This window comes from Montipora capricornis, chromosome 10, assembly GCF_036669925.1.
Source record: "Montipora capricornis isolate CH-2021 chromosome 10, ASM3666992v2, whole genome shotgun sequence".
Lineage (NCBI taxonomy): Eukaryota > Metazoa > Cnidaria > Anthozoa > Scleractinia > Acroporidae > Montipora > Montipora capricornis.
Window position 1 is genome coordinate 67,648,103 of NC_090892.1, and position 6,234 is coordinate 67,654,336.

Consider the following 6,234-nt stretch of genomic DNA (forward strand, 5'->3'; position numbering starts at 1 on the left):
TGCAAAGCCGACTGTGTTTCAAGTCGTCTTGCGGGATATTGGGAAAAGTTTTCAATCAGCAATAACCGCGCCTCGGTTGCCACCTCACTGGCTACGGTAATGCCACTGCGCAAAGCTAACTAAGAGAGACGCGCAGTACGATTGCATTGAATGGCTTTGCGGCTTCCATGTGGGATGTGGCCAGAATATTATAATTAAGTGGCTCTTGGTTGCCACGATTGGGGTGATAGGAAACTTGAGTTTTCATTGGGGTTTTCCATTATGAATCTTTCTCATTTCTTTCTTGAGAGGAAGATCGAGAAGTCAAGTCAAGTCAATCTCTAATGATACGCGGGAAACTCCTCAGGATTTATAAAACATTATAAAATATATACACTATCTACCAATCTACACTCTAGTACAATTTAAAAGTTAAATCTAAGTACATATATCATAATCCTAATGAACAAGTCGCAATTTATAATTTACAAAGTAATAAAGTAGAAATTATTTAACCTGCTCTCTAGGAGTGCCGTGGGTATTAAAATGCTAAGTATAGCTAAAAGAAGCCGCTGCAGCCTGAAGGAAATGCACCCAGAGTACTTGTTTGCCGCAATTCGACAAGCAGGCTATTCCAAAGCAACGTGCCACTATAACCAAAACTATTTTTCAGATAATTAATGCGCGCGGTGTTGGAACAGCCAATTGCACTCGGAGTCTCTCAAGGAATAGATAGTCAAGCTGCCACGGTCCACAAGTGTTTTGAGGACAGAAGTGATTTGAGGACCATGACAGCTTTTTGGAATTTGCGCTGGTTTTCGAGTTTCAACCAGCCCAAGAAGAAGAAGGAGAAGAAAAAAAGGAGAAGACCTTGTTCCGTTTTCATAATTGATTATGGGAGGCTCGCGTACGAGCCGACAAAAATTGCAAAGCCGACTATGTTTCAAGTCGTCTTGCGGGATATTGGGAAAAGTTTTCAATTAGCAATAACCGCGCCTCGGTTGCACCTCACTGGCTACAGTAATGCCACTGCGCAAAGCTAATTGAGAGAGACGCGCAATACGCTTGCATTGAATGGCTTTGCGGCTTCCATGTGGGATGTGGCCGGAAGAAAAGAATTGCGCGGCGTTTGGGTTGCGACGATTGTAGCGATAGGAAATGTGAGAGAAGCCACTTGAGTTCTCAACAGGGTGAATGTCTTCACATTTAGAAGACGTAAAAGAAGGTGAACATTAAGTGTATGATCTAATTTTGCATCGAGGGTTACGTGTTACGAGATAATTCAACATGTTACGTGTTTCAGCGTCTTTCCCACTATTAGTCCATTTCGCGGCACTCGACTTCACTGGAGTCTCCTTAAAACGTAGTTGTATCTTCATACTTGATTATGATGGGCCAGTATGCGAGCCGGCAAAAATTGCAAAGCCGACTGTGTTTCAAGTCGTCTTGCGGGGTATTGGGAATAGTTTTCAATCAGCAATAACCGCGCCTCGGTTGAACCTCACTGGCTAAGGTAATGCCACTGCGCAAAGCTAATGAAGGGAGACGCACAATACATTTGCATCGAATGGCTTTGTGGCTTCCATGTGGGATGGGGCCAGGATAATAGGAGAGAGGGGTTTTTTGGTTTGCCGCGATCGAAAATGTAAGAGAAGAGACTTCACCGGAGTTAATTGTTTCAATTTCTTTTGTGCAAACCGAAGAAGCAAGTTAATCGTGAGCGTTTTCAACGGTGATTTTTCCAGACAAGACAATTCAGCATGTTACTCTACGACTTCCTCACTCTTAAAGTGAAGCCAAGCCGACAACGAAAGACTCGGCCTTAAGGAGCGAACTCAACTGGAGCCTACTTAAACTTGTTGTTCTAGTATTTTGTCAGCGGATACCTGCTAAACATCAATTTGGGGACTTGATTGAAATATCATCAAAGGGCGGTTTTTCTTTGCATAAAGGAAAACTCTGCTTTGTCGGAGCATGCTTGCTAAATTAGCTACTCAATTGCGTGGTGCAATTGAAGAATGATCTCCACCAATACGCGATATCATCAAATTGGATGTTTGGAAGCTTGACATTTCAATGCTGCCCTCGTTCCCTTTAACCGTGATGATGACAGTGGCATAAACGCTGAATTTTTCCCAATACCCCTCAACACGACTTCAAATACATTTAAAATTTATTCTCCAATGTTTTGACACTCCTAAGATCCTAAGTGTTGATCCGGCACGGCTTTGAACCTGCGACCTCCCTCATGACAGCCCAATGCTCAACCAACTGAGCTAACGGTACGCAGCTAACTATCTGAACTTGTTCTCTTTTCATACTTGATTATAAGAGGCTCGCTTACGAGCCGACAAACATTGCAAAGACGACTGTTTTTAAAGTCATAACTGATTAGAGTGTAATGTGAAGTGCTAGTTTTCTACCCCATATGAACCATGTGAACCTGTCCTTGTGTGGGCCCATTTCCATTAGTAGGTCTAACGCTCACATGGTTCATATGGGATAGAAAACTAGCACTTCATATTACACTCTAATCAGTTAAGTCTGTTCAAATATAAAGTGCTACACGGCCAACGTTTCCAAAAACGTAATCCTTCCTTGTTTTTTAAGTCGTCTTGCGGGGTATTGGGAATGATTTTTAACTAGCTAAAGCTAATTAATATGAGACGCGCAATACGGTTGCATTGAATGGCTATGCGGCTTCCATTTGGGATGAGGCCGGAGTAATAGAGTTGCATGGCTTTTGGGTTGCCACTATTGGGGCGATAGGAAACTTAAGTTTTTATTAGACTTTTCCATTTTCAATCTTTTCACATTTCTTTCTTGAGAAAAAGAAGATGAAAATTGAATAGGTTAATAATGAGTATACTATGTAACGTTGCATCGATAGTTATGTGTCTTTACGAGGCAATGTAATATGTTACGTGTTTCAGCGTCTTTCCCACTCTTACAGTAGCCCAAGTTGTCCTGATTTCATACTTGATTATGAGAAGCTCGTGTACGAGCCGACAAAAATTGCAAAGCCGACTGTGTTTCAAGTCGTCTTGCGGGATATTGGGAAAAGTTTTCAATTAGCAATAACCGCGCCTCGGTTGCAGCTCACTGGCTACGTTAATGCCACTGCGCAAAGCTTATGAAGGGAGACGCGCAATACAGTTGCATCAAATGGCTATGCGGCTTCCTTGTGGGATGTTGCCGGGATAATACAATGTTGCGGCGTTAAGAAAAGTGAGAGGAGCGACCTCTCAGAAGTGTTTTTTTTTTCAATATGAATTTTTTTCCATTTTCCCTCTTTTAGATCAAATAAGTAAGTTAACCGTGAGTGTATTATATTATAGTGTATAAACGGTGACTTTTCTATACAAGACAATTTACGATGTAAGTGATTCACTGACTATCCGACGTTCAGAATGGCACTAAGAAGATCACGTGGCACTCGGCCACAAAGGACAAACTCAGCTGTAGTCTACTTAAACTAGTTCTATCTTATATTTGATTATGGTGGGCCCGCTTACGAGCCAGTAAAAATTGCAAAGTCGACTGTGTTTCAAGTCGTCTTGCGGGATATTGGGAAAAGTTTTCAATTAGCAATAACCGCGCCTCGGTTGCACCTCACTGGCTACGGTAATGCCACTGCGCAAAGCTAATTGAGAGAGACGCGCAATACGCTTGCATTGAATGGCTTTGCGGCTTCCATGTGGGATGTGGCCGGAATAATAGAATTGCGCTGCGTTTGGGTTGCGACGATAGGAGCGATAGGAAATGTGAGAGAGGTCACTTGAGTTCTCAACAGGGTTTTCAATTATGAATTTCTTCACATTTAGAAGAGGTAAAAGAAGGTGAACATTAAGTGTATGATCTAATTTTTCATCAAGGGTTACGTGTTACGAGATCATGTTTCAGCGTCTTTCCCACTATTAGAGTGTCGCCAAGTCCATTTCGCGGCACTCGACTTCACTGGAGTCTCCTTAAAACGTAGTTGTATCTTCATACTTTATTATTATGGGCCAGTATACGAGCCGGCAAAAATTGCAAAGCCGACTGTGTTTCAAGTCGTCTTGCGGGGTATTGGGAATAGTTTTCAATCAGCAATAACCGCGCCTCGGTTGCACCTCACTGGCTACGGTAATGCCACTGCGCAAAGCTAATTGAGAGAGACGCGCAATACGGTTGCATTGAATGGCTTTGCGGCTTCCATGTGGGATGTGGCCAGAATAATAGCATAGAGGGTTTTTTGGTTTGCGGAGATCGGAAACGTAAGAAATGCGACTTTAATTTTCACCCTTAATTTTGTTTCAATATATATCTCTTGCCAACCAAAGAACTAGGTCAGTCGTGATCGGTGAGTTTTCGAGACAAAATTAACCATTCAATAGTCCTATTCTTAGAGTAGCAATACATCGCTCTCACGGAACTCGGACACAGAAAAGTAGACTCAAACATAGTTCTGCTTTCATACTTTATTATGATGTGCCCGCTTACTAGCCGACAAAAATTGCAAAGCCGGCTGTGTTTCAAGTCGACTTGCGGGGTATTAGAAGAGGTTTTCAATCAGCAATAACCCGCACCACGGATTCACCTCACTGGCTACGCCACTGCGCAAAACTAATGGAGGGAGACGCGCAACATCATGGTTGCATGTTGCATTGAATGGCTTTGTGGCGTCTATGTGGGATATGGCCGATAGGGTAAGGTAAAGGGTTCAGAAAAAATGTGCGCGTGCTGTCCAGAAAGTCGATTTTGCTTATTTTCTGCACAACACAAGAAGCTCTTTCGTAAAATGCAAAGTTGCGCTGGTTGACTGCTCATATGCACTAAAAATGAAAATAAATGAAGATAAAAGGGAACGACGTTTCGACGGTTCCGTGTCATTATGATCAAATTCAGAGCAGAAATCATGGATTTGAAATCAATCACAGGAATTTATTGAATGGTGTTCAAGTTTGTTCTCCTGCTATGTATATATTTTTTGGTAACGGAATATCACGGACTGTTAAGTTTTGGATTTATGTTCCTGGTTCCTGATACAGACATCTTGCAGATCAAAGAGTCAAACTTTATGCGACATTTCTTAAAAACGTTGAACTGACTTTGTAGATTTAGCTGCTTGCATCTGGTGATCTTCTTTTGCACATTCACTCAAAATGAAAACAGTTATCTACCGGTAAACAAATACACGAATAATTTTCATATCAAAGTCGTAGAAGAGAGAAAAAAAAAGAAGCAGTAATATTAGACCAAGAAGCTAACAGTTCGTAACCAAATGCCGGTTTTCAACTCTTGCATTCAGACTATTCTACAGTCTGCTTATCTTTTGGGGTTCAAATCCGTTTCGTGCTAATTGTCACGTGTTTTGAAATAATAACACTAAATGCCCTTGGGTTATTTACTAGGCAGTAAAGTGACAGATGTCATGATTGTTTTTCAGTGTAAACTTAGAACGTTAACTAAAAAACTGATGCATACACAACTAAGAAGCGAGGCCGGCCATGTTGGTGTATAAAGGAGTTCTTTACTAGAAAAACTCTGTTTCAGCGTTGGTGGGAAAGTAAAACACAAAAATTTATTGTTATCAAATGAGATGATAAAAGTAAGTTAACCATCATGAAAAGATGAAATGCCTGTGACGTTTCGAGCGTTAGCCGTGCATCAGAGCGAATTAATTGAGGAGTTGTCGGTTCAGTTGAGGTTTATATACGAGTGGCCAGGGGTAGCTATGCCATTGGTGAAAACGTAACGAAATGCGAGAACAATTAGTCGATTGAAAAACGTCCTTCAATTCCAAAGGCATTGAAAGTGCCTAATTGAAAAATAAACTGATTTTCGGTTCTTCGTGTTTCCTTGGTGTAGGGGAAGACCACAGCTGTCATATTATGGGTGGGGCGGTTTGAAGGGTTGAAATGGCGCGCAATTTGTTTTGATTCATATGCATTTTGTCAATTTTTATCAATATTGCGAAGGTGCTAACTAGTTTTAAAAAGTGAACGTTTGAAAGAAACACCATGCAGTGTCCTGTGACACCGGTTGAATATTCCTATTTGTTTCGATACGTTTCATTCCCTACTGATATAAGGAGACTTTCGCGAGCTATAAGATATTTCAGTGATAACCACTTTCAATTCGTAACTTCAATATTTGATCTAGAACGAAATTGATGATTGCGAGGAAATTGGCACTAATTCATGATTGGGACATCAGCATCTTGATAAACTACGTTGAAAGCCCTTTTCTGCCAAAAGCCACGTACATTCACTT

At 41.3% G+C, this 6,234-nt stretch overlaps 7 non-coding genes across 7 annotated transcripts in view; all 7 read right to left on the bottom strand.

Moving 5' to 3' along the window:
* The window catches only part of LOC138022520 (U4 spliceosomal RNA), a 140-nt gene extending 23 nt beyond the window's left edge, over window positions 1-117 (bottom strand). The window contains exon 1 of the small nuclear RNA XR_011126598.1: window positions 1-117. This exon is cut by the window's left edge and continues 23 nt beyond it. This is a non-coding gene — a small nuclear RNA (U4 spliceosomal RNA).
* Window positions 118-881: 764 nt separating this feature from the next.
* LOC138022509 (U4 spliceosomal RNA) lies at window positions 882-1,020 on the bottom strand. Its single transcript, XR_011126588.1, has one exon. It is a non-coding gene; the product is annotated as a U4 spliceosomal RNA (small nuclear RNA).
* Window positions 1,021-1,374: 354 nt separating this feature from the next.
* LOC138022526 (U4 spliceosomal RNA) lies at window positions 1,375-1,513 on the bottom strand. The gene has a single exon (XR_011126604.1). It is a non-coding gene; the product is annotated as a U4 spliceosomal RNA (small nuclear RNA).
* Window positions 1,514-2,972: 1,459 nt separating this feature from the next.
* On the bottom strand, window positions 2,973-3,111 carry LOC138022527 (U4 spliceosomal RNA). Its single transcript, XR_011126605.1, has one exon. It is a non-coding gene; the product is annotated as a U4 spliceosomal RNA (small nuclear RNA).
* Window positions 3,112-3,485: 374 nt separating this feature from the next.
* LOC138022519 (U4 spliceosomal RNA) lies at window positions 3,486-3,624 on the bottom strand. Its single transcript, XR_011126597.1, has one exon. It is a non-coding gene; the product is annotated as a U4 spliceosomal RNA (small nuclear RNA).
* Window positions 3,625-3,986: 362 nt separating this feature from the next.
* Window positions 3,987-4,125, bottom strand: LOC138022521 (U4 spliceosomal RNA). Its single transcript, XR_011126599.1, has one exon. It is a non-coding gene; the product is annotated as a U4 spliceosomal RNA (small nuclear RNA).
* A 327-nt stretch (window positions 4,126-4,452) lies between these two features.
* Window positions 4,453-4,586, bottom strand: LOC138022529 (U4 spliceosomal RNA). The gene has a single exon (XR_011126607.1). It is a non-coding gene; the product is annotated as a U4 spliceosomal RNA (small nuclear RNA).
* Between the last annotated feature and the right edge of the window lie 1,648 nt (window positions 4,587-6,234).